Here is a 27,767-nt window from a genome sequence, read left to right as displayed (position 1 = left end):
TGTCAGTAGACCTAGTACATTTAATTAAACATTTATAATATTAATAGCCACCTTGCAAAATATATATTTTGATCATCCAGAGAATGTAAATCAATCCATGAAATGCTCAGTTGCGTTTGTGACTAGAAAACACAAGGGAGTCAGATATCCTGAATGTCAGAGCCAGAAGATATATATTAACTAGCATTACAGAATGTGAAGCAATCTGAGAGGACTACAGGAAGAAGCAATTGGAGTGATAAATTGAATTAGATTGGAGTAGGCACTGGAGTGATCAAAGAAGCCTACAGCAGCTGAATGGGAGAAGAATGTACTGGAGGAAAGAGCATCCTTGAGCCAAATTTATATGAGCAGAGTAGATGAATTACTAAGTACAAGTAGCTAAAACTCATGAGTTCAGGATGCCTGCTTCCCAAACATTTTGCCGCACCACTAGTCATGACCCAATTTTCTGATTTCTAACTTGTACTTTATGTCACTGAATGTGACCAATATTTTATTTTTAGTAACATTGCTAACATGTTTTCCAACCTATTGACCAGAGAGCAAAATTGCCTTTAGCGGGGGTATGGAGGTGCAGACATTTATTTGCCAGTTTTGCTTTTTATAAAAAGCTATTATTTCCATCCCAAACAAATGTCTTTTCTGATTTTAATATTCGTATTTCCCTTTGGTGCTTTCCTGAAACAGCAGTTATTCAGGCAGTTGCAGTCTTCATTGGAATTAGTGGAAAATGAACAGTCCCTCCAAACAGACAATCTCATTTTTTGGAATGGAAAACCAGTCTTTCTGCTGGCTGCATTAGAATTATACTTCCTCTACTGGTGGTTGGAAAGTCACATGCCAAGTAACTTCAGGAAGTAAAACTAAAAGTTTATTTTTTAAATGCACATATTACAGTAGTAGTACTTATTTATTTAAAACATTCTTATCCCACTTTCACCCTGAGAACTCAAAGTAGATTCCACTCCCAAATAAATTAACAATTAAAAATACATTTGATAGCATACTATAAAAATAGCAGCTGAAAAAAAACACAGAAGTGATTAACACTATTGAGAATATTAAAAATAGAGACAGTTTAATAATTGATTATAAATCAAAGAAGACTCAAGAAGGTAATCAAGAAAGGCTTTATCAAGAAGGTCTTCTCCAGAAGTCCATTAATGAGAATTTATAAAAAAATGTTGCTAGAATTTCCTAAATTCCCTGGACCAACAGAAAGATGAACAAGTAGATCCTAGATCAAAGCAAGCCAGAACTTGTCATGGGAGCAAAAGAGAAGAGGATAGACCTGAAACTATCTTACTTGGGCACCTTATGGGAAGGCAAGATTTAATATTAGGGAAAAGTAGAAAAAGAAAAGAAATATTAAATATGAGATGGATTGATTCCATAAAGGAAGCCACAGCCTTGAATATACAAGAGCTGGGCAGGGCTGTCAAGAAAGGACATTCTGAAGGACATTCATTTATAGGGCTCCCAATAGTAACAGACAACTTGATGGCACATAACAACCTCAAAATGGCTCTTCTACAGAATTGATCTCCTCTATGTTCTAGAGCCTAGATTTAGACCTCTAAAAAGCCTTCTTCTTAGGTTCAACTGGGGATGACATAACCTGACTGTTCTGCTTTTTCCTGCATTCAGTTGTTTAAAAAATGTTTAAAAAGGACCTCTGACAAACAAAGTTCTTCCTTTCATGAAAGATGTCTTCATGTCATGGACAGAAAATCACAGAACCAGTTGATAGTCATTATGACTATGCCTGTACATTGCAAAGGAAATTTAAGGACAGGTCTCTGTACTGTGGATTGTATAGCAATGGTGTGCAATGAAGGTGTCCCCAGATGTCTGGACTTTAACTCTCAGCATTTCTGATATTGGCCATGCTTGGCAGAAATTGCTGTGAGTTAGAGTCCAGACAATTGTCTGTTTGCTGAAAAAAGCATTTGAGAATGTATCTTGGACCTTTTTACTGAAAACCCTTCAATATTTAAATTGTGGTCCAAGATGCTTGAACTGGATACATGCAATTTATACAAAACAACACAGAGAGATGTTAATAAATGGAATATTGATGGTTTTCAAATGGAAAAAAGAGCGTACTGAGGATGTCTATTATCACCACTTTTATTCCTTCTTATATTGGAAATCTTAAATACAAAAATAAGACAAGAGCCAAAAATTAAAGGCTTGAAAGTAGATGGAGAGGAATATAAGATGAAAAGTTATGATGGCAATATATCTATGCAATATATAATAGATCAAATAGAAAAAATGAATCATTTTCAGGCTAGAAAAATCACACAAAAAAAGAAAAAACATTTCATTTTTTTAAAGAAACAAAAAGAAGAGAATATTTTAAAAGTTCAGGATGTGAAAAACTTCTATACTAATTAAATATTTGGGGGTAAATATGATGGACAATATAATACATTTCAAGGCAATTATAAAATAACATGGATGAAGATTCAAAAACATTTATAGAGATGATTTAAACTAAAAAATGTCATGGAAAGAATTTCTACTATAAGAATGAATGTCTTACCTAAATTGAATGTTCTATTTCAGATGTGTCCAAATTTCATTCAAGGAAAAACACTACAAAAATGGCAAAGGCAATTAAACAGCTTTATTAGATTTAAAAATTTAAAACAGATTTAAAGTTTTACAAGATGAAGAGGAGGTCTAACATTACCTAATATCAAATTATACTACTATGCAGCCAGCTTGATTTGGATTACAAACTGGATTAAAAATCCAGATAAAAAAGTAATAAAGTTGTAAACAACAGACTTGGCAGAACAACAGACTTCTGCAGAAGGAATGGGCTAAGGAATCAATTTAAAAAGATTTAGCACATGACAAAAACCATGTAATGAGAGAGAGTTTAATAAGAATTTGGCATTCTATTAGAAGAAGAATTAGTCTTCCAATTATTCCTTTGATGTCTCCAATAGAAGCACACTGTGATAAGCATCTAAAGAAATGCAATTATTTTATAACATATGGGGATATGACTGAACAACAAGGAATAATTGAGCCTTGGCAAAAACTAAAAAAGGAAAGGAAAAAAGTCCGTACATGTCTTCTCTCTTTTCAACTGTTTTCAAGATTGAAAAGGGTGATTCAAACAGGAAAAGGTGCCATGAGAAACCAGCAGAATTTGAAAAGTTGATTTTGCAGCAAAAAATCACTTACTAGGATGGATTTAGAAACAATTACTGCAATATGATACTAAAACTGAATGCACTAAAATATGTGCAACAGGATGGTTGCAGAATTTTGTGGAAGAAATATCCTTACACCAATGAGAAATCTTATGGATGAAAAGTTTAAAATTTACAGCCTGTCAAGCACTAAGAGAAAATTGGTATGAGATGTTTTCTTGGTTTATTACTCCTAAAGATATTGAGAAAATGGGCAAGAATGGAAAGTGCTAGAAACGCAAGGAAATGGATGGGACTTTTTCCCATATGTGGTGAACATGTAGTCAGGTCAAGAAAAAAAAAGGAAAGAAATACACACTGAAATACAGATAATTCTGAAAATTAACTTCTGAAAATTAACTTTCCCATCAATGCTAAGAACATGCTATTGAGTATTGTGCCAGAAAGTCTTCCAAGAAATATGGAAAAATATTTAAATATATAATGACAGCAGCTCAAGTTATTATTCCAACAAGTTGGCAAACAGAAAACTGCCCATCTAGTGAAGACTGGAAAAACAAATTAGCAGAATATGCAGTACTGGCAAAATTAACTATCTATATTGACAAAAAACCAGCCAAAGTATTCAATGAAAAATGGCAAGGTTACTATACATATTTTACATAACAATTGAGAGAAAAAAGAGAATTTATGTAAGGATGACCTAGCTGATACATTTACTAATCAGCCATATATAGAAGACTAGTTAAAGACCTTTGTATCAAATGAAAAGCCTATTATATAACCTCCATTTAGTGACGGAAAGTATTACTATTATTATGTATACAATGATCAAATTAATATATTTGCTTTATGAATCTAGCTTTTATTATGATATTATCTGGGAAAAAAGAAAAAAAAATCAAGTATTAATTGATCACTCAAAGGCAGAGTGGAAAGTCTTGCCAAGAGTCAGTTTATCCGGCCATGGTGAAGAAGCTATCATGAACTGTCATTTTTAAGCCTTGGGCATATGTGCTAACGTATTTGGTACATCCTACAGCAGTCAAGCCCTCCATGCAATTACAGTTATATAGCTTTCATGTGGGCACAATTGTGCAGTTTTGCATTTCTCTCCAAAAGCAAAGAACCTAGGCAAGAAAAATAGTAGAACACTGAGAACAAAAAGGTGGGAGTTTAAAGATTTTAGAAAGTGGTGGAGAATAATGGAAGCAGAATAATGAATTGCCCAGAAAATGTGATAGTGGTTGTCAAGTTCACAGATGACAAGAGCTATCTCTTTGATTGTACCCACCCACTTTTTCACAACAGTAAGAAAAGCATTAATTTGGGCCATAGAACAAGTATAGGGAAACTAGTAGAATTTTCAGTTGAGTTTATGTATTTCAGTAATCTGGGGAGAAGTGAATTGTGGGACAGTGTAAGGTCACAGGTGACATACAAAGTGTAAGAGAACACCAGGACTCACTGGGTCAAGTCATCCTCATGCTCTGGCTGTAGGTTCCCAAGCAGTTAGGTATGAGGACAAAGGTGAAATGGAAGACTGCTTTGAAAGGGTTTCCAGTCAGTGAGGTTGGGCTAGACCAGCTGGGGGAGAGTGGAATTGCATCAGCAACAGCTAGGCCTCATCCCAAGTAGACTATTACATGCTGGGTGTAGCCGGACTGGGTGGGTGCTGGAAGAAGGAGAGGGCATTACTGTATGCCACACCAGAGAAGGTGGAAGGTCCCTCCTGCAGTCCCTGGCCCTGGCTTCTTTTGGCAAGGAGTATGGAAGGATCCAGTAGGGGTTGATGAAGGAGGTGCTGGCACAACCATACCTGTACCTAATACCTGGCATAGAAGCACAGAAGATGCCTCCAGCACAGAGAGACTGGAGAAGCTTTCTTCCAGGAACAAACAGGTCTTGCTCCAATGAAGCATGCCACCAGGATGGCAAGCACTTCAAACTCAGGGGTTGGGAATTGGGGGGGGGGGTTGCCAAGAGGGGAAGGGAGGCATATGTCTTTACCTTGAACAAGAACCTCTAGGCTGGTTGGGCCTCAGTGTGGTAACTAGAGGCAAAGACTTACACATAAAGGCTGTTTGAGTTAAGAGTCTTGTGGATATGGAGGCTATGGAAGAGGGTGGGTTTCATGTACCTCTCCCTGAGGATGGGTTCACAAAAAGGCTCTGGATTTGGTAAAAGAAAAGAAATTTCGCCATTGTTCACAGAGCTACAAGGGTTTAGAAGTTTAGGCTGCAGGAGCTGGGGAAAAACCCACTTTTTTATGCTTTTTATGGAATTCAAGGGGCAGAGATATTTTTACCAAGAAAGATAAACTGCCAAACTACATTTCTTTGTGACGTTGTATATGAGATATTGTAAGATTTCAGTGAAATAGCATATCAGATCTTGTAAGACTTCCATAGGAAAAAATTGCCAAGCAGTGAGATTAATATTTGCCTGTTGAAGCACAAAATGCTCTTGGCAAAAGTGTTTTATGATGACGTTTAGCTATTACCAGGTTGATAGGACAGAGCTGATAATTATGTATGATTTCTACTTCATAAAATTCTCTCTGCTATATAAAACTCTTCACTCTTACCTCCAGAAGGGTTTGAAAGGTCAGCATCCCTTCTAAGAAGTAGTCTTCCTTCATTTTATACAGATCATGATCAGAGCTGATATAATTTATTCTTACACCAAATTCTATTGTGGAAGAATACGTCAGGTGATAGAAGAGTAATTAGTATATCTCTGCTTTGGTTGTCAACCCTAGTTGATCTAGTTCTGAAGCATTTGGAAAATCATTTTATGAATTCTGTCCAGTTTCTTTCTAACAGCCCATACATCTTCTCTTCCCATAGAAACTATAAGAATGGTTTTTGCATTGCATTTAATTAGAAGGACTGCTTTTTCATCTACTGAGTTTCTCAGAAATATCTGTCCTTTTTCATCCTTCTGTTTTCCAGTATTTTTTTTTTTTTTTGCAAGAAACGATTCTCTCTCTCTCTCAGTCTCTCTCGGAACCTTTAGGCATGCTTCAAAGGATGAGGGAAAAAAAAGTGGTTAAGTAAAAACTCATTTTCCTTTGTGGATTAACCTTTGAGGCCAGAAACCTTATTAGGCTTATATTTGTAAAACTCAGCTAGCTTCTTCTGGTGCAACCTGCTCATATTGATTGATTGATTGATTTGCATTGATGTTTTCCCTGCCTTTCTTCTGAAAAAATGACACCCTTGGCCAGTAGGGATTTAGTCATGCTGATAAAGTAATAGCTGTGTTCCATTGTAAATAGTTATTGTTTATTTTTATCCAGAAGTGGTTGTCCTGAGATGTAAACTTCACTCAGCAATTGAAAAAAAAAATGTTTTTCAAGACATGGGACTTGAAATTCAGTTTAACTTGGTGGCCTTTTAGATTTGGTATAGTAGTTCCTGAATAAACAAATCAGTTAATGTAGCACAAGCTAGTAGCGACAAAGCTAACCTGTTTTGTTAAAAAAATAAAATACTGCTGAGATTTTGTATTTTCCAAGAGTCTAATGACTATGGGATTTCTGTTCTTCCATTAAGTTTCTTCTTATCTTTCTCAACCACCTTTAGTGTGGGAGTTTTCTCTAATTGCACATTTATTTGAAGATTCTTTGAGTTGTTTTATATCTCATGAATAAACTCCTTGTTGAGTGGAAACAAGTGTGTGGGGGACCAGGAATTAGCAGAGCTGGTGCCTGAAAGCAAAGATCAGGGGAAATGCTCTAATGAAGTTTGTAGTAAAAGTCTCACAGTGATAAGACCTAATGTATTACAAGAAATTGCTCCTTCTTGCCAATAACTCTATTCCAATATAAAGATCCCAGCCCTTTTCAAGTGAGAAACAATTTGATCTCTATGCTATTTTCATCTTGGTACTCTTCTAAAAAGAGGCAAATTGCTACAAATTATATGTAGGGTTGTTCTTGTTTGATTGATTGCTGAGGATATCAAGCTATTTCATTTGGATGGTCTTTGTGGACTGAACCTCATTCCCAGAAACAAGACAAACACTTCACATCGAGCCTTTCAATTCCTGTTGCTTTGTCTGGAGTCACATTTTTAAAACTTCCTGCCACCCCCATTTCTCCACAGGATACCCTGCTTTCATTTTGTTGGTCTGGCAATTAGCAGAAGTAGTCATTGTGATGCTAATTATATATATTCCAGAGTTAATTTACCTACAGGAACTGGCAGGCAGCTTATCATGGCTAGATTTGATAAGCAAGCAGGTACTTAAGATTTAATAGATCTGTAACCATCTGAAGTGGTTAATTATATTGGATAATGTATTGCTGTTTGCCTGGTGTTTTATACTAAACAGCATATATTTTAACTTTAGTTAAAAAGGAATTATAAAGATTTTTTTGAAAGGGAGAAAGGGAGAGAGAGAATGAGAACAATATTAGGTTACTGGCTTATCTGCCATAGAAAAGACAGAGAGGAAGGGAAGAGACAGGATGGTGATGACAAGGGATGGAAGCTAGAATATGTCTCGGATTCTCAGAAAAATATCCATGACAATACAAAACAATTGTTGATATAAAAATGAAGTGTTGGCCATACAGGGGAATCAACCTAGGGAAATGGCAAAAGCCAGCAAAATGACAGGGAGTCTTGATTAGAAGCATTCTCAATGGGATGTAAACATTTCTGCTTGGTGTGCTGAGAGAACACTGGGACACACTAACTAAGCAAGCATCTTTGTATCTAAGCAGCTCAGAAAGCCAAGGTATTAGCCGAGGAGATAGGAGGGCTGTAAAAAATAAATTAAAACTATATTATAGTTTACAAATTTCAGTTACATTACAATACCAGCTTTGATATATGTCATCAAGAGGATACTAAAATACAGTTTGTTGCAAATGAACATTATTGATCTAACTAATTCCAGAAGGCCTCTCAGAATTTACCAGAACCACAGTCCATAACAAGATCCAGTCAATAGTGATAATGCTGTCTTTGTACGGACCATTTGTTTTTGCAACATAAGAAGAAATACCGAACAATTACAACAGGGAGTGGATAAACCATATTGTGTAATATAACTGTCAGACAGCTTGTGTTATGTTTACAAAGCTTCTCTGAACCTCCTATTTCACAGACAAGCTCTTTATGGAGCTTAACAGGTTGCTGTTTCAAAACCAAGTTGGACAAAAGAAGTTTCCTTGAGAAAAACACTCTAAAGATAAACATTGATTCAAATGGCTGATGAAAACAGAGTTGAGATCACTACATGTAGCAATGTTTCTGACAGAATCCAAGCAATGTTGGTGTGTACACAGGTTGCTTCTTTGACTACTTCACTTTTTTAAAGACGTGAATACAGTATTTCTCAGTCCTTACAGTGTATATACGAGTAATGTCCCTTCTTGCATTATTTGACTTTCCAAATTTCCAATAAAACAAAAAAATGGTTTCCACAAAGACTTATGCACATGTATCATCAAAAGTAAAATAAGCTTGTTTTGTACCTCTTGCATATCAAATGATAAGCCTTAAGGGCCAACTAGATAAGAAAGATTCATGACTGAATATTATCCTTTAAATTTAACAGGGAACAATTCAGGTCACAACCATGGTAATGGAGAGATGGAGGTTAATATTATGATGCCAATGCCGTGCCTGTATATTATGTCTCACTTTGGCTGCAGGAATGGATTTCTTGCTGTGTTTATTTTAATGGGACTGTGGAGTCCTGGGATTAGATTTCTACCTTTCCTGACCTCTACATCTGACCTGGAAAGGAGAGCAAGCTTGCTCAATCTAACATGGTACTAAAAGACTCCACCATTGAAGACCACCAACCAAAGACTGAAGTTACGTACACAAACCCATAAAAATAATTGGTAGACAGATTGTGGGCTTAGTGGATCTTCTGACCAAGTGTCATGCCTCCCAGCTGCACTAGGGAACAGTGTTTTGCAAAGATATCTGATGGATGAAATAGTTTGTCATAGGCACTAGAGCCCAGCAATCTTCTCAGTCATTGTTCTAGATATACTTATCCTAGTATCCTTTGCCTCCTTTAATTTTATGAGTTTCTTACCATCAACAGGTAGGTTGTTTCATGATAAAACTGAAACTGTCATACTTCAGACTCATCATGAGAAGGCAAGATTTCCTGGGGAAAATAATCATACTAGAGAAAGTTGAAGGCAGAAGGCAAAAGGGAACACCAAATATGACATGGATTGAATCCATAAAGAAAGCCACAGCCTTGAACTGGAAAGAGCAGAATGGAACTGTTGTGGACAGGATATTTTGAAGGGCTTTCATCTGTAGGGTGCTTGTAGGCTGAAGATGCCTTGATGACACATGAGAAGAACAGCAAACAGCCTGCCTAATGAATGTTGCCTTATGATCTTAAGGGCACAATTCTTTTCTGCATCACCCACCTTTTCGGCACCATGCAAGCCCCAGACTCAGATTTCTGTATGGCTGGAGTGAGGCTGTGTCACTGCTATGTCTCACCCAATGCATTTTACCTGCACAGTTCTTTTTGACAATTTATCTAGAGAACCAGGAAGGGGAAAGGAAAGAGGCTTGGGCAGAGGACATCTCCCCAGCCACACTGGAGGGTGGCATCTTTCCCCTGGAAGGACTGTCACCATCTGTCAACCCAGCGATCATGAAAAGTGATTTTCAAAAACAAGCAAGGGGGAATCATAGCAAGCAAAAAGCACTTGCAGTCAGGAAGGGAAGTGATTCCCTTCACCATGCTGCTTAGGCATCTGTGAGGCATCCATTCCTGGCCACAGAAAGCTTGGCAAGAGTGGCATGGGGCTTTGGTACTCCTCCCAAGCAGTTCACTAACCACTTTCCGGGTCCTATAGTAGGCTCAGGCACACAGGTTTGGATGAAATGGCAAAGTATTGTTAGTCCAGCAAACCCTACTGGGTTGTCACAGTGGCTTGTTGCTCTCAAATAGGCCACCTTAAGGACATAGTCTAGATTCACACAGCATGGCAATCCACCAAGGTTGTCACCTGTGATATCTCAGCATGCAAAAACAATCAATGACTTAGATAAGAAGGAAATAAGTGGAATAGCTAGTTAGCTAGTAAAAAATCTAAAATGCAAATAGATGCTATGTGGATTAACTGCAGGAGTCTCCTTTCACCCGGATGCTTGATGGAAGGTATTTCCTGACCATATTAATTATACTAACTGGATCCCAGTTCTAGTCATGTGTTGTTGCCAAAGAATTCCGTGCTAGTCATTCCACTTTTCAGAAAAACATGAGGCACACGGTGGCTCAAGATCATGAGCAAAACAATACTATGATCAGAAATGATGGAGGCACTCGCACATACTTTCGGTGATGGAAGATGGACAGGTTAGAGATTGAAAGAAAGGTAGAAAAACTTAAGGAAGGCCAAAACAAGTGGAAACACACCATCACGATCAAACACCTAATGTGCAGTTAGCATTTGTCAAAAATATTAATTCGCTCATGGAAGTGATCGAAGAGCTTGTCAACCCCTTTGAAGGAGACAGCAGGAACTTACTTGTCGTCCACACAAAGGAAATTGCAAACCCGTCATCCAAAACCAATTCCATATATTTATAAAAGAATGACTGATCAAAAGAACCAGGTTGACTGATAACATTATAAATTGCAACAAGCAAATGTTCTTTGGTAGCTCAGTGACCAAGGAGTCAAAGAAAACAATGCACCTTAATGAAAAAGATTTAGAACCCTTTTCATAACTGTATGTTCGTGGCCAGAGACAAGACAGACCTTGACGATTTTATGGAACGTGAGCATCAGGCACATCCTTCTTCACTCTCTGATGAAAGAAAAATCCACCTACATGATTAATTCAATCAGCTACGCCTGTGCCTACATGCACAATATAATATTTACCAATATCTGAAGATGATCTTATGTATTAGTTCACAAATGGTCTAAATTTAGCTGTTTTATGAAAAAAGTAGTTAGTTCTACAGTTGGCCACTGTCTGTTTTATAAGTCTAAGAAGCTGTCTTTCCCAACCTTATTAGTATGACTGTGCATATCATGACATTGTCTTTTGTCCATTTCTTTGTGACATTGTATTTGTTTACTTAATACTGTTTGTTTTACTCATTATGCTGGCCAACACAGATTTTGGTGCCTTGAATGTTAGTCCTGTTCCTGGGCATATTTTATTTATTTATTTATTTAAAACATTTCTATGCCGCCCCCATCGCAACAAAGCCTCGGGGCGGCTCACAAAGAATTTATAAATACATACATAAATAATGATAATATAACAATTTAAAAAATTGTTTAAAAACCCCCAGTGCATTCTTGGCTAAAAATTTTAAAATCCTAATTAATTCAGTAATTTAACAATTAAAATAAGTTTTAAATAAAAAGGTCAGCCTGGCGCCGAAAAACAAATAACGACGGCACCAGGCGGACCTCTCTGGGGAGCGCATTCCATAGATGGGGCGCCACCGCAGAGAAAGCCCTCCTCCGGGTACTCACCCTCCTAATATCATTCACAGAGGGTTCCCGGAGAAGGGCATCTGTTGCTGATCTCAAGGGGCCCTTGATTCCAAAAATGGCACCAATTTCCCCCATCTGCTCTAGTTTTTGAGATAAATGCCATATACCACTCTTCAATTTGTTCTCCCATCAAAACTCAGGATATTTTAATGCAGTGTTTTATTTAATCTCCTTATAGCATGAAAAAAACACATTAAAATTAAAAGAAAAGTGAAACACACTAAATCTGCTTATTTCAAACCAAAAGCACAGGTTTATGATACAAACATTCCAATCATTCAACATAGAAGAAGCTCCTTTTGTAAGAATTCCAAGAGTGGGGTCTGCCAGAACAATCCTGCATAAGGTTCCAACAGTAATCATTCACCACGTTTCACAAAAGGGTCTGACATGCTTTCTTTCAAAACATGTGAATAGTGCTGTTGGTTGCATCTCCTCATTTTGCCATCTTCTGTCAGAGTAAATGTTAATGCTGTGTGTTTTCATCTGGGAAAAAAGAAAGTAATTGGGATGATTCAGGCAGCACCATCGTGAAGTAGCCATAATCTCTATGGTGCTTGATTTGCAAAAATGAAGCAATATGGTTATAAACCTCCTATACAATCATAACTATAAAACAGTTAAATTACCCTTTGGAATCCAATGTTTCCGATGTAAAATTAGAGTTGAAACTATGTAAACACTCTTACTATATCTGCTAACTTGTATGCAAAAACAAAAACTAGGTAACTGAAGAACAAGTTGATCAGCAACGTTTTTTTTCAAAAACTGACTAAAGAATTATCTAAATTCGACCATATCTAAGAAACTAAAACTGATGTAATCTAGTGCAATTTTCTGAATCAGCGCCTCAGATAATCCCAAGAACACGTCTAAAAAGCAAGGCACCAGGAAAAAAGATTGTGCTATATTTCTAGTCCAGCCAATAGCTAATGTTCTTTAGGTGAATTACAAGCTGTTAAAAAGAAAATGCTACAGAACAGCTAAATATAGATTATTCTTACTATTACATCACAGTTTCGCTCTACCTACAGGTAATCCAGGGTGGCCTACAAGGTCCTCCTCTTTTCTATTTTATCCTCACCACAATCCTTTAAGGCAGGTTAGCCTGAGACTCTGTGACTGGCTTGTGGTCACCCAGGAAGTGTCATGGCTGTGTGGGGACTAGAACCTGGATCTTCCAAGCCACTCTGCCACACTGGAAATATTTAAAGGAATAAAATACAACATAATGGGAAGCAATAGGTAGCATGCTGCAAGGTGGGCAGGAGCTGGGACCGAGTACAGGAGCTCACCTTGTCTGCGGATTTGAACTGTCAACCTTTCAATCAACCAGCCCAGAGGCTCAGCGGTTTAACCCACTGTGCCACCACATTCCTAATGGGTAGCACAGGTATTAATAAAACCACAAAGTCATCCACAAATAGAACTAGGTATCCAAATGCCTGCAAGAAAAGATACTTCATCCAGGATGAGACCTGGAGAAGGGCTTCCAAAAAAAAGACCTATGTAAGCAAGTAGATACATGTGGGAGATGTCCCTTCAAAATTATGCTAGCAATAGGCAAGGCATCTTTTTTCAGATTCTATGAAGAAATGTCTGTATATTACTTTACAACCTGCTAGTAGCTGGTATGAGAGACCTGGGCATGAGATGTGAACCATGTTGTACATGCTGAACAGTTAAACAAACAATTTATTACAGGACTACCTTGTACATAAGGAATCACTACATGTGGGGAGTTGAAAACAACTTTCTTGTGACAATTTCTTAGGATTCAGGGGACACTGTTGCTATTGCAAGCCTCTCTCAGGTCCAATTCCCTAACCATCCAACCCAGCCAAGTGCTGACCCCCAAGCACCTCCTACGGTCTTACTGGCTGCTTACAACCTATGTGGCTTTTTACTGGCTGTCTGTGTATTGCCCCTCTGGCAAACCTTAGGGGAGCCCTTTGGCATCACACAGCCGCTTGTTCCCTATGCCTGATCTTCACCAGCCACCTAAGACCATTCCACACAGAAAGAATAGTTTAATATCCAAGCCTTAACCATTCACATTCTCCTCAGTGATGTTAAAATCAATAGGTATAACCTACGCAGGTATATTCATGCAAATAACAACGAACAGCTGGATCAGAGAAAGAATCATTTTTCTTTAAACATCCCTGAAATGTAGATGACGCTTACCAGGCGCCAGTATAGAAAAAGCAAGTTTTCAGATAACAGGAGCTCAAACAAAGGGCAATACCTCCCACTCCACCCCATCCTTCTACTCGTCCTTAGAATAAAACCACATTCTCCTCCTCTCCTTGGATGCATCTTCTTTCTCTTTCGTATGCAGGCCAGAAAGATCACACCATTGTAACTTTCCATTTTTGTAACCTATTAGAAAGGCTTATCTGTGTTACATGTTAATGATCAATGTATAAAAGGGTCAGCTGAGGGCTGCTCAGGTGCACCATCTGGAAAGATTTGTTGGTAGCCAGTTATTTTCAAGAATAAATCTTTTAAAAGAAACCCTTCCCCTGTTGTGTATTTTGGGAATATGCACACAAGGACACAGACCTAATTTGGTCAGTCTTAGCTTTCTCCTAACCCACAGATCTCTTCCATCTTTCTCCACAAACTTACCCTGACTCTAACTTGGACTAGACCCTCAACTGTCAACTGTGATTTCCCAACTGCTTCTTTCAACCTCACTAGCATTTAATTTATCTGATCTGGGCTCCATCTAACAATATGCAAAGTGATCCTTTCTATCTTTTTCCCTTCCCCCAGACCGTTCAGCGTGCCATGCCGCAATTTCTTCACAGAATGCTGTTGTGCTCAGACATTTCATCACTGATTCAAAATACAGTAAACACACTAATGAGTGAAGGCTAATGAGATAATAAACAAAGTAAATAACAATGTATAAGACCATAGAGGAACAGTGCAATGGAATGATTGCATCAAACAGCAATGGAGGGAGATTTCAAAGAATAAGTTCCACCAATCAGTAAGTACCTCCTTAGAATCAGTGATGAATGCACTCTAAAGACTGATTCCTGCAGTTCCTTCCAAATCAGCCTGCATCAAGGTTCTGGACTGGTAGGGTCCCAGGGACAGCTAAACCATCCCACTGATTCCTCTTGGTGTAAAGCCACTAGCAGAGTAGCTACGATGAAAGTTATGCACATTGACTTCAAGAATGCTTGGCAATAAGCCAATGTGCATAACTTTCATCGTAGCTACTCTGCTAGTGGCTTTACACCGAGATCTCATCCAACGATTATTTACCAGCCCTGAACTGAAAATTTTGAAACAGGTAATTGGTCCTGAGAATTCTGGGGATAAGCATCGCTAGCCACTTTAGCAACATATGAACTAGACATGAGAAGGAACAATTTGTGTACCAGACTCCTCAAAATGACAGTGGTCTTCTGAATTTTCTCTAGAGATATATACTTCCATTACATGGACTGGGATTCTATCAATGTCATTGCAACCATTGGTGATTTCTGAATGGGCCTGATATGCATGCAAGTTGGGCATGTGTTGCCTCTCTACCTGCGATTCTTGAATCAACAAAATACTCGTTCTAATTTGGCCAGTGTGCTGACAATTTGCCGTGTTCAGATCTGTTCACAAAGGAGAAACGAGCATGCAGAGAACAACTGGGTCACAGGAAATATGTTGATGATCCCTGTTCTGGCATTTTTCTGTGGTGTTTGAAAAAAGGCTTAATGTCCCTGGATAGCTAGGTGAGGAATATTTATTACGATATATTAGTAGATTTTCTATAAGTAGATTAATTACTTTCTCACTGGTTTGCATATTTTCTTCAGAATAATTTCTAAGTATAAACCAGAGAAGGTCCATTTACTTCATTAGGGTTGCATTGATTTCTGCCAGTAGGAAAAGCAACTTTACTTGTTTAAGTAGAAAGCAGATCTTAAAAAAGAAAAATTGATTTAGATAATAATGTTGGACTTGCGTGAATTCTCCCCTCCCCTTTCCCTCCTTAAATTAAACTTCACCAAGCATAGATCAAGTGTGTCATTATCACTGCAATGTAATATATTAATTATGCAATTACCATGTTTTATAATAACCTTTTATCTGCATTTTCTTCATACAAAACATGCTTCATCAATTGAATGAAACAAAAGGAGAGACAAAAGTTAATATTCTTAGTGATTCATCATTGACCCATAGAGGTTAAATATTCCCTTTGTCATTTTCTTTAATACATTTATACAATGAATATATCTCCATTAAAGATTCTCTGGGGAGCAAATTACTCTCCCCCATTTCTGCAGTTTAATGTATTACTTTTGAATGGCATCCACTTTTCCTGTTTGAAAGAACAGAGTAGGTTAAAAAGACATTCCATTCTGTAGCCACGTGCTCCATATTGGGAGGAAGGGGGACGGGCAGAAGAATCCCTCACCTCTAAAATTTAAAGTGATGGTGAGGCACTTGTCATTTGGAAAAACTTCTTGTGCTAAGAGGCTTCACTGAAGTGTGAAATTGTGGATCTCTCTGCTTTTGAGAGAAAGCAGAGATGAGTAATACCAAAAACTTAAACATAAACAACAAAGAACCAAAAACAAAGAATTGTTCCTGATTAGCTTGCTTACTTTAGTGCATTTGTTCCCTTGACTGAACCAGTGATTTGATGGGAAGGATGAGTTTTTCCCCTCCATGTTCATGCCAAAGTTCCATTGCCATCCCATGAAGGGGATAAAAAAGGAAAGAGTCCCCATTAGAATCTATGGAGGGATTTTTTAAGCCCCCCTATGGGGCTGGATTTATATAGGATGAGCAGTAAGTTTGGCCCTCAGAGAGTTTGTAGCACAGTTCTGCAACATTTAAGCAAAGCATCTGCATTGCAAAGATCCCAGAGGCCTATCCTAGCCAAGGTCTCTTACTTTAGATTCAAGGATATTTAGGACGAAATGAAACCACCTTGATCAAAGATAATTAATGAGTATACTGAATACAGTAACGAAATGTGGCTGCAGAATATGAACAAGCAAAAGAATACTCACACACACCCTTCTCTGTGGCCATATTTGATCCCTGAATAGACCTTGGAATGCTCCATGAGACCTTTAAAACTTCTAACTCATAAATTCCTTCTAGCTCATCAATTCCCCTTGCCAAGCTGAGAACAAAAGACAATGTCACTTGCTGCAGATTTGCTAAAGCCTAGACACGGCTTCAAGAAACTGTTCTGGCTTTTGGACACTGGATAAGTTCGTTACACTACTTCTGGAACCTTAATACCCTCCTTGCTATTCTTCCCATAGAGCCTATCCAATACCATCTGAAATTTCATGTTTCAATATAATTATTTAAACATTTTGCAGTCTTTCAAAAGATAAATTCTGTTCTGAAGAAAAATAAGTGTTGTAGCTGATGTTTCTGAGGCCTAGCAAGCTGTAGGGGAAAAACACTCATGCTCAATTCCAATAAATAAAAATATGAAGAGAAGAAATAAATCTCTGAAATCTGCAGGAGAAGTAGACTTTCTGACAGTTTCATAAACTGTTGAATGGCATTTAAATATTGATCATGGAAGACCCAGACACACATGCTGTGAAGTCTTCATAACATGAAATGCTAATATCCATAAAACACAGCAGCTTCAACTGTTTATGAATTGCAATTCATAAGTCTTTTTGCTGAATTATTATTGCCTCTTTCATGTCCAAAACCTGAAGAAGTTTTGATTTTTGCATTTCACTTTATTCTCCACGAAGCATTTTGATGCCGTTGTCCTACTTTTTCGATTTGTATTCAACAAGCATCTAAATGCTCTGTCTGGACAATTCTGCCACATGTGGTGCAGAAGAGGTTGGCTGATTGCTCAGCACACAGGGTTTGGTTGCTGGGCAGTGCTGCGTGAACACTGGGCATACTGGCCAGGAACTGGGATGCATGCCTGCAAAGTGGGCCAGAGTCCGGGGAGCCAAGTCCAGGCGATCCAACAGATTTCCACCCCTGAAACAGATTCCTCACCCATCCCTAGTCATCGTTCACTTTATCAAATATGTGGGCAGCCACTCAAGCAGGCCAGAATTAGGGTTAGAGCATGGTGGAGCATATCTAGCCCCTTGTTGTAGCCAGGCACGGGTATGGCGCATCCACAGCCTCTGCTGAGGAAGATGAAAAGGAGAAACGGAGCCATCTGGATGATCCCACTCAGTAGTTCCATGTAGATGTCAAAAAGCATGGAGGACAAAATGAATATACGTGGAGCATGATGCTGGAGAATACATCGAGCCAGGCCATATCCCTGGACTATCACCTTCTGCAACCAACCATTGAAGTAGGAGCTAACAACTGGCCAGGGTGACTTCTTTTATATTTTTTATTTTTTATTTATTTTATATTGTTAATTTTAATTTTATATTGTTAATTTTGTATTTTATTGTATTTTATTGTGTTTGTAAGCCGCCCTGAGGCTTCGGCAAGAGGCGGCATAGAAATGTTCTAATAATAACAACAACAACAACAACAACAACAACAACAACAACAACAACTGCAGTGAAGCACCTCTCACTCCCAAGAGAATTGCATCAGAAGGCTACGGTGGTCAACTATGTCAAAAACTGCTGGAAGAATAAGGAGATTCAACACTGTCATGCTCGCTTTGTCTTTTCTGACATAGAGCATCATATAAGCCAAGAGGGGCAGGGATCCAGTTAGAAAGGTGTGAGGAGGCCATCTGTGGATTTTCACATTCTGTACTTTGGGTGGTTGGTCCCACAAGGGCACTGATTTGGTGTTGTGTGACTGAAGCCAGCCTGTGGACTTCTGCCACTGTGATAGGCCATGGTTTGCACAGAAAAGGAAGCACTAAGAAAATTTACACAGATCATGCTATTTGTATGATCTGTGCAAACTGGAAGCTGAAAGATATGTTGCTTTAATGCAAATATACAAATTGGATACAGTTACACAGTTAGTGCAAACAGTGAGATTTGTCCTAGTTTCCTTAACAATTTTTTAATGAACAAACTGCTGCCCTTCACTGTATCAGCACATTCGTAGATCCAATACAGCAGTTTATGGAAACTTGTCCAAGCTCTTTGTGCTTTGCTACAGAAGGCCTTCATGATGCAGTCATTATTCCAAATTTATGGCTATTTATGTTTATTTAGGTGATGCTGTGACCTCCCCAATTTTGCCTAAGTTTTTAAAGAGACCTCTCTGGAATGGACAGTGGGGAGAAAGAGAGCTGAGAAATGGAGTATTATTTCTGAAAGGGTAAGCAAATACATTTGTCGCTTTGTGTGATTGTGTTACTTTCCTATAGCAAAACACCATGAAACAGTTATAGAGCAGAAAGTGGGAAAGCAAAAATTCTTTGTTTGGAGCTTGAATCTCAAGTCTGTGATAAAGGTAGATGCAGTGTGCAGAAGTAATCCTTGGCAACATCCTCAAGTTGTGCTCCAAACCCACCAGCTTGAGGCCCATGCAAGGGCCTCCTCTTTTATCCTGAGGAGCCTTTCAGGTGAATCATGGCAAACCTCTGCAGGATCCTCAGGATTCCTGGAACCAGGATATAGTAAGACCTGACCAATCCCAGAGGGGTGAGAGGGATCTTACTTCTTTGCTACCTTCACAGCCCCTGAATATATGTAACCATAGTCTCACATGAATTCTGGATGGCATCTGCTAGGGGTTTTCTCCATCTGCCCTGAAGACATCTATTTTGTTTCATTGCTTCCAGGTTTGGGATACTCATGGAGCTGAAGGAAGCAGAGCACTCAGGGCCAATCACATCAAGCCAGCCCACATCCCTACATCCCACAGATTGCTTAGAGCTTCATCAGGCGAGCTGGGCACTTCAGGCCAAACCACCCAGCTCTCCTTAAGCCCCGTGGGAGCTCTCTGGATCCATTAGCCTCCAGGGAGAGACCATCTTAACAGGTCCCCTACCTTGCAGAGAGGAAAAACTGCCACTAAGTCTGAACCTCCACAAGTCTAATTGATGATGGGTTGTTCCTGTTATTTTTAAATAACATGTTAAGAGTAAGATATTGGAAAAAGGAGAACAATTGGGAGCAAATAGGCATTGAACAAGAGCTTAGTAGGTCTGGAAAGAACCAGAAGGTAGTAGGTTTGGAAAGATTTTTGTTCCCACCCTGAAAGCAGAATATATATTCCCAAAATTCAAAATGAAGGAACATTTTGTGAAATCCTAAGTATATCAACAGTGTGTTTGCATTTTTTATCTTTGTTTTTAAAACATGGATTTAAAACATGCCAGTATAAATGACTTCATTATTTCTAATACGGTTTAACATAAGATAAGCAATTTCCTGAGTTCTAGCACTGGCAATCAATATGTTGTCCTTTCAGATCCTGGTGAACATTTGCATGAACCAATTGAATGTGGTTGTCTTTCAAGCAGCTGAGCAACACAAATTCATAAATGCACATTGTGAATGTAAATTAAGGAACACTGTAAGTATTTTACAGGGGAACCTAATCTTAAAGCTGTAATCCTGTGCCCATTTTCCTGAAAGTAAGTTCCACTAAACTCAGTGGGCCTTATTTTGGAGAAGTGATATACAGGTTGTTACCAACGTTCTATATGCGTGTGCAAAATTCAAAGTTCTTGCAGACTGAGACTCAGAAGGCTGGAGAAACAGCAGCTGCAAGAGGCTGCATTTTTGTAGATGAGCTACAGAAGTGTAGTCAGAATTTTTATGGAAAGCCGCCACCAGTTGTCTGTTTGCTGAGTTCCTTAGGAGGCCAGACACCTGACATTGCTGGACCACTGTTAGACTTTGCTGAATATGTTTTACAACTGTGTGGCAGTTGGATCTTTTTCTTTTTTCCTTTTCTTTCTTGGCTCTGTGCCCCTCTCTCAAAACACTGTATAATTAACAACTTGGCGGCAGAGATAGGTATAGAGAGAAAAAGAATGAGAAGGCAGGTCAAAACATAATGACATTGTCAGCAGTGCAGTGCTGGTGCTTCAGTTCAATTCCCAACTGTTCTTTAAAAATACAGTTTCTCTTCTTGTGCTCAACTTTTAGTGACTTTGCAGCAGGGAAAGCGATCCATGCTACAGAAAGAGATTGGTTCAAAAAAGGGTAAAATTTAGTGGTCAAGATTTTCAGACATTCAGCCATAGGGGAAATACTTTGCATAAATCACTGTATTCGTCTTAATGATGCTAACTTCCAGTAAGCACTATGATACACTGATATTAGCCAAAGGTTATTTGAGATTAATAGTGTTGTTTTGTTAACCATGAGTAAAGTAACATGACTAGATCGAAGGATTGTGTATTCATTCCCTGTCTATCTCAGTCTCTAGTGTGAACGTCACCTTTTCTTCTCTTGTTGGCTTTAACTACAGCTTAGTAGTTAGTTAGTAGTCAGCAGTTATATCTGTACCAGCTCATATCAAGGTTAACATTTGCTGTGCTTCTTCCTAACTGAAGTTTGTAGATAACTGCAAGCCTTGGTTAAGAGGGGAATTGTGGGAAAAGATCAAGGTGACATCCAGTGTGGCTGCCTATAACATAAAATGGGATGATTACAAGCATTCATCAAATATGGAATGAAGAATTCTTAAGAGACGCAGGTAACCAGTTTTGGTTTATGTTTTTTGCCTCTGCCCATGAGGAGAAAGGGCTCAGGAAACAACAGGATTCCTAGTATCCAAAGGGACCCTTACTCCCTTGCTTCTTGCCTCCCCCAAATGCTCCCAGTGCCAGCTCTGGATTTCTTGAATTTCTTCTGTATATGCTCAGTAGCATATTCTACTTACTTCCTCTCTTTTACTAAGGGTATAAAACAAACTGATTTTAAAAAATTTGTATCCTTCCCTCCACAGCCTGACCATGAGGGAAACCCCCCCTCCCCCCCAATACCAAATCTTATCAATGGCAGAGCAGCATGCCAAAGCTTTTCAGGATAGCAGTCTTTGATTCCTGACCATTTTCCTAACATTTTTCTTTGGACATTTCAATTGGCTTTTAGATTTTTACCCTCACCTTGAGCCTTTCTGAAAATTTATTTTGAATTTAGAGTCTTTGCCATGGGATCTTCCAGGCCTCCTTCAACAAATGAAAACTAAAATGCTCTAAGCTTACTGACTGGTTACAACCTGATGGTGTACGAATTGGGGTACCTCAAGTTGTATCCTCAAGTTGGGGTTCCACTTCTCCTGCCTACATATCAGTTGACATTTGTGTACTCTACAATTATATAGACATTTTACTACTTGTTTTCTGTGGTTTAGACCTGTCTGGGACATTTATTGCTTGAATGGAATGGAATGGAATGGAATGGAATGGAATGGAATGGAATGGAAGGGTGCCTGTGTTCCAAATCAAAGCACTCAAGATGTGCTTGATTTTTTTTATCTTTTATTTTTTGTTAATCTGACACTGCTCTCTTTCTCTCGGTGAAGCTGACTTAGTCTTCCTGAAGCTTCTCCTTCTCTCCCGCTTCACACACCTGCACTGGAAAGCTCCCTACAAGAGCCTTATGCTGCTATAAGCAGTGCTGGGCTTTTTGGGAAAAAAACCACAACAACCAGGGAACTTTCAGTGACTTCATAAGATTAAATAATGTATACATTAATGATCCCCAAAATTCTGGAGACATGTTCTTCTTCTCCCCAAGGTCTTTATGGGTGGGTGTGCATACGTGTATTGTGTGTGGCAGAGGATCATTTCACCCACTCATGCCCAACATCAAAAACATTGGATATTTTTTTCGAAATATCCATTCCCGGTCCAGATTCTGCATGAAGTGGACAATGGACTGCAGATGATTCCAGCAAATGCATAGCACTTCTCTAGCCAGCCCTAGCTTTGCCCCCACCTCGTGGCACAAACAGATAAGGCTTTGTGGGCTGCATTCAGAATTGGCAGATTTTCAGTTTTCCTGACCACTGTGCTTTGGGGTGATTCCTTTGAACCCAGAAGGGCTCTTTACTGAATGATTCCAGTCAGTCAGAGAGAACATGGTGAACTCAAAGACATCACAGCATCATTTAGCCAATTAGGTTGTCTCATTGAGTCACTAAGAGTTCCCACTCAGTTGGGAGGGTATCAGACCCATTACCCGGGGTCTGAAGCTGTGAGACCCCACCAGATGCTACTACTTATATCATACAGGGTAGGTTCCTCACAAGAGAAAGAGGTAGGATATAAATGCATAATACTACTATTAATAATAATATAGAGAATATGACAAACACTGATTTTACATTGGATTAGATTGAAAATAAATTTTATCAAGGTAAAAAATGCTTCATTCTCTTCTTCTGTTTCATAAACATGGCTAGATTGCAGCCCATGATATAGTGCAAATAATCTACAGTACATACCATATGTGAGCTTGGCTTGCCGTTTCACACTCCAGTAGTTTTGTTTCATTTCAAGTTATTTCAAACTATTTGTTTTTAATGGGTTATTCTCCTAGGGTCTTATTACAGTTCCTAGAGGCCAGTCTCAGTTATATGTCTGGGGACAGAGAGCAAATGCAGTGCATGTACAAATTGGCTAGGAGCATTCATTTTGTTTCCAGATATGCTGAGGATGCAACACTAACCTTTCTAAAAAGATTTAGTATGTATTCCCACTACACAGTCTGTTTGACAGCTATGCCATTCCCATCTTCAGGTCTGACATTTGACAGAGCTGTCCTCAATTTCAGGTTATTCCTCAATGCTTATTAGTGCTATCAGTATTAGCCCCTATGGTTTTTGAAGGGGTTGTTTAAATGTCTGCAAACCCACTGCCAAACCCAGCTCAATTTCCATACATTTTATATGCATTCTTCTACAGCCATTGTTTTCCTGTCTATTGCTACTTTGGCGTGATTACTTTGATCTTGAAGTGCCTCTTTCACTGCATAATCCCAGTCAGTCAGGGAACACAGAATGAATCTGATGATATCACAGCATCATATAGCCAGTCAAATGGACTAAATGAGTGACTGACAGTAGAACTCATTGTTCTACCTCTGAAGGGAAAGGAAAGTGAATGTGTCCCCATTATCAGGCAAGTAGGCTGGTACTCTGTGATCTCCCACTCTTCCAAAGCAGAGTTTGGGTCTTTGTTTTGTTTTCCCAATCTGATTCCAATTCCTCTAGTTTAGTGCGACTATCTGGAGCAGAATGTGGTTAAGATGTATAACCTAAAATACATTCCTTGGGGGGAAAAATGCAGTCTAGAATAGTGGCATCTCTAGAGTGGTGGCATTCAAGTAAATATGGCTCTGAATTGCTTTGTGTCAGGTAACTGCAGCAGCTTACACCAATATCAGATACACGTTCAAACGCACAGTGACAGTCACATGTTGTCCCAATTAATTAAACCAGACTGGGATCCAAGGAAGCCTCAGTAACAGGGATGTGCTCCATCTGACTCCTGCCCCTCTGTAAATAGATCCACTTCTTCAGATCAAGAAGCAGAAGGGAAGTGATGCTGGGAGGGGAGGGGAGGGGAGGGGAGGGGAGGTGTTTTAAGGACTTTTGGTGATTGCAAACTGTACTCCTAAATATTCCTTGCACAAAATAAAACTTCAAATTGTATTTTAAAAACCCTTCTGCCTATCATTCACACTGTTTTTTAAAGTTACAATCTAAAGGTTTTTTTTCCTCAAAGGAAAAAGGGAAGTTGGTGGGAAAGGATTATATCAGTTTGTGAAGAACATGTCTATTAGCTAAATGGAATATTCTAACTTGGTAGTATCTCCCTGAATACAAGAGTCTGCAGACAAAGGAGAGAAATGGGCTTAATTTCTATATCCTGCTCAGCAACTTTGTAAAGTTATCCCGCTAGTCAGAATTAGAAATGGGAAGTAAAAGTAGATGAAACTTTGAGCTGATCTTCTATTATACACTGGGAGAATATTCATGAGTTAAGGCCTGAGACTAAAACAATGTGTATCATTTTAAAACATTTGTATGGCTTGGTACTTTAAAAAAATGTATTTTTTGAAAAAGATTTACATGTTCCTATTTTGTGGTTTAAAATCTAGTAGGCAGTCATACTAAATCTGCAGAAGAGAATGTAATATATTCAAAAGCAAATCTCTACATACTTTGTTTTGGCATTCAGCCTTCAAATGGGCTTATTCTCCTCAGAACGGATGATCTATCTGAGTCCCTCATCTGTGCCCTTGATTTACCCCCTTTGGAGAAAGTAAACCCAGTTTTTTGGAATAGGTATGCATAAAATGTTCTTTTCCCATCTCTCAAAAATACCTAACTCTTCTCAAATTAAAAAAAAAAATGTTTTCCCTTCTCCTTTAAATGAATTGGATTGACAGTGGAAAGCCATTTTGCTTGATACGTGTCTCTGGATGTTTGCAGCCTGCTGTATAAGTGACCTCTCCCTGCTACTTTCTTTTTTGGGGTCATAACCTACAAGCATTGCTTATATTGCACACTGTTCATTTTGCCTGTGATTGAAAGAAGAGCATCTAGGAATCCTGTGGTTGCTGGATATTCCTTCCTTTCTTTTCCTTTCCTTTTCTTTCCTGGGGAGCAGACAGTCCTGGTCGGATGAACACATTATCTGATGAACACATTATCTATAGTAAGTCACTTTCCTATGTTCTCAAGAAGGACAGCAATGATGGCAAAGACAAAACAGGAAGGGTGCCTACACTTGAATTGCCACAGGAAACCCTTTGCATAAACTGTGAGAATTCCTAGTGTATTTGATTATAACACATGAGCTCTTAATGCACAAAATATGCCATGAATCCTCCATTCCAACTCCCTCCCATGGTAACAAATAAACAGGAGCTGCAAGAATTACAAGGCTGCCTTTTAAATCTCACAAATAAATTGCAGGCCAGTATGATCATCTGTTCCAAACGTATGTTTACAAAGCTGGGTCTTTCTTTTCTTTCCTTTTTCCCAGTAGAAATCCCATTTTAGCCATTCTTAATGGCTGGCGCTGAATTAATGTGTTTCCATTTGGAAAATGTTTCCTTCCCCATGTTCTCATTCCCTCAGAATTTCTGCAGCATTGTAGAGCAGTCCGTATTAATTCTGATGCTATATTACAGCTCTTCTGTATAGAATACATAGCAAGATAAAGCACAGGACAACTTTGCTATCATTGTTTAAAGCTTTGATCTTTACTTAACCAAGAATCTACTGTAGACAACTGGCAATTCTATTTCACATGATCTATTAAAATATCTGCAGAGGATCATTCACATTTTAGAGAGAAGCTTATATCAAACTGACTGTGTGTAGACTGTGTATGTGCCTGTATGGCATCCCCCAAAGCCCCATTGGTGTTAATGAAACTCCACACCCCAAGAAATATATAAAAGGAGAGAACTGACTGCCATTGTGGTTAAGGTGCCGGACTGAGTCTCAGCAGATCTGGGTTCTCATCCTCACTTGGCCAGGAAGCCGATTGGGTGACTTTGGCCCAGCCTACCCTACCTCACAGGACCGATGTTGTGAGGACAGATGAAACAGTGGAGAACAATGTAAGTGACCTTGAGTTCCTTGCAGGAAGAAGGTGGGGTTTAAATTTAATAAATACATAAATGCGTATCTTTTCATGGGCTTGATTTATATTTCTTATGTAATAGAGAGGAAAATGGGTAGAATTTAACAAGATAAATTGAACTGCATGGTTCAATATGGGCTCAAGGACTAAAACAATCTAGCCTGCTATTATACTGAACACTTTAAAAATTACCTCTCAGGTGTCAGTTTTAGCACAGTATCCAAGTTTCATTACTATAGGCCACATCAGATGATGCGAAGATAATGGGATGATGGCATGCGATCTTCCAGAAATGTTAGGCACACCTTGGATCCTGATCTTAAGCAGTCACATTGATTCCACTTGGGTATTCTTCATCATAATAGCTTTAACCTCAAATTGCAACCTTTTCCTCTTCTGTAATTGGTGGGATTCTGTTAATCCCTTAAATGTGCAATTTTAGACAGGCTTACCTTGAAGGATGAGATACTGTAATTCCATCTGGGGCTGGAGAGTAAAACCCATTTGCTTCAGAGGAACAGCTGAATACCCAAGTTAGACTTGGGTATTTGGGCATTTGGAAGGATGCATCCACAGGGCTCACAACTGCTCATGCAAGCCTTCCCAATGTTCCATGCTGGAGAGAGCGCCTTTCTGCATTTGCCAGGAAGGTCTGAGTGAGATTCTGAGCATGGCTGCTGCACACATTATGACTCCGACAGGCAATCAAGATCCCTGAGAGGGCAGGTTCAGGAAGGCTCGGACAAGTCTTTCTGTTTTCACTGGAACATACTTAGAATTTGCTTCAGACTTTCATGCTGTGAGCATCCCAGTTTTCAGACAAATATTCCTAAAGTGTCTCAGTGTCTCAAATCAATACAATGAGAAGAGGGCAGAGAGAGAGAGAGAGAGAAAGAGAGAGAGAGAGAGAGAGAGAGAGAGAGAGAGAGAGAGAGAGAGATTGTCCTTGAAATTTATATACTTAAAAGATAAGAGACATGAAGGAACTGAAATGAAGGAAGGAAAGGAGAGGTGGAAAATAGGTGTGACCGTGCCAAAGAGGCATGTTGTAAACATGCGTTTATACCTAGTTGGACCTGGGGTGACATGTTCCTAGAGCTGGTGGCCTTACTGGAACTGAATCAACAGTCTTTTTCCTTCTTGCTGGTGAAAGAACAGACACTGTGCTGCTCCCTTCCAGTTCTGCTATCCCAGGGCAACTGTCAGTTGGAGCAAAGGGTTCTTCCTGGCAGAGAGGCACGAGGCAAGCTTCTGCAGCCGCTTTTTCTCTTGCTGATCTTCTGCCCAGGAAGCAGGGTGAAGGTGCAGCTCTTCAGCAGCCATTGGTTCCTAAAGTGATGGATGGAGCCAGAATGTCCTTCCCCAAATCTCACCATTCCCAAGGCATTTAATCCACTGCACTGTGGCTCACTAGGAGTCAGTAGTGTATATTTCCTTTGCCCTCAAAGTTGGAGTGCAGCCACACTGATGGTGCCACAGAGGAGGACCTATAGGGATGCATATCCACAATATGTCAATTGTCTTGATCAACCCGATCATCACTTCTTAGAACCCCCTCCATGAAGAAGCCAGTTCGGGAAACA

The sequence above is a fragment of the Varanus komodoensis genome, unplaced genomic scaffold, assembly GCF_004798865.1.
Source record: "Varanus komodoensis strain SLA01 unplaced genomic scaffold, ASM479886v1 scaffold13_3, whole genome shotgun sequence".
NCBI lineage: Eukaryota > Metazoa > Chordata > Lepidosauria > Squamata > Varanidae > Varanus > Varanus komodoensis.
Note: the sequence above shows the minus strand (reverse complement) of the source record.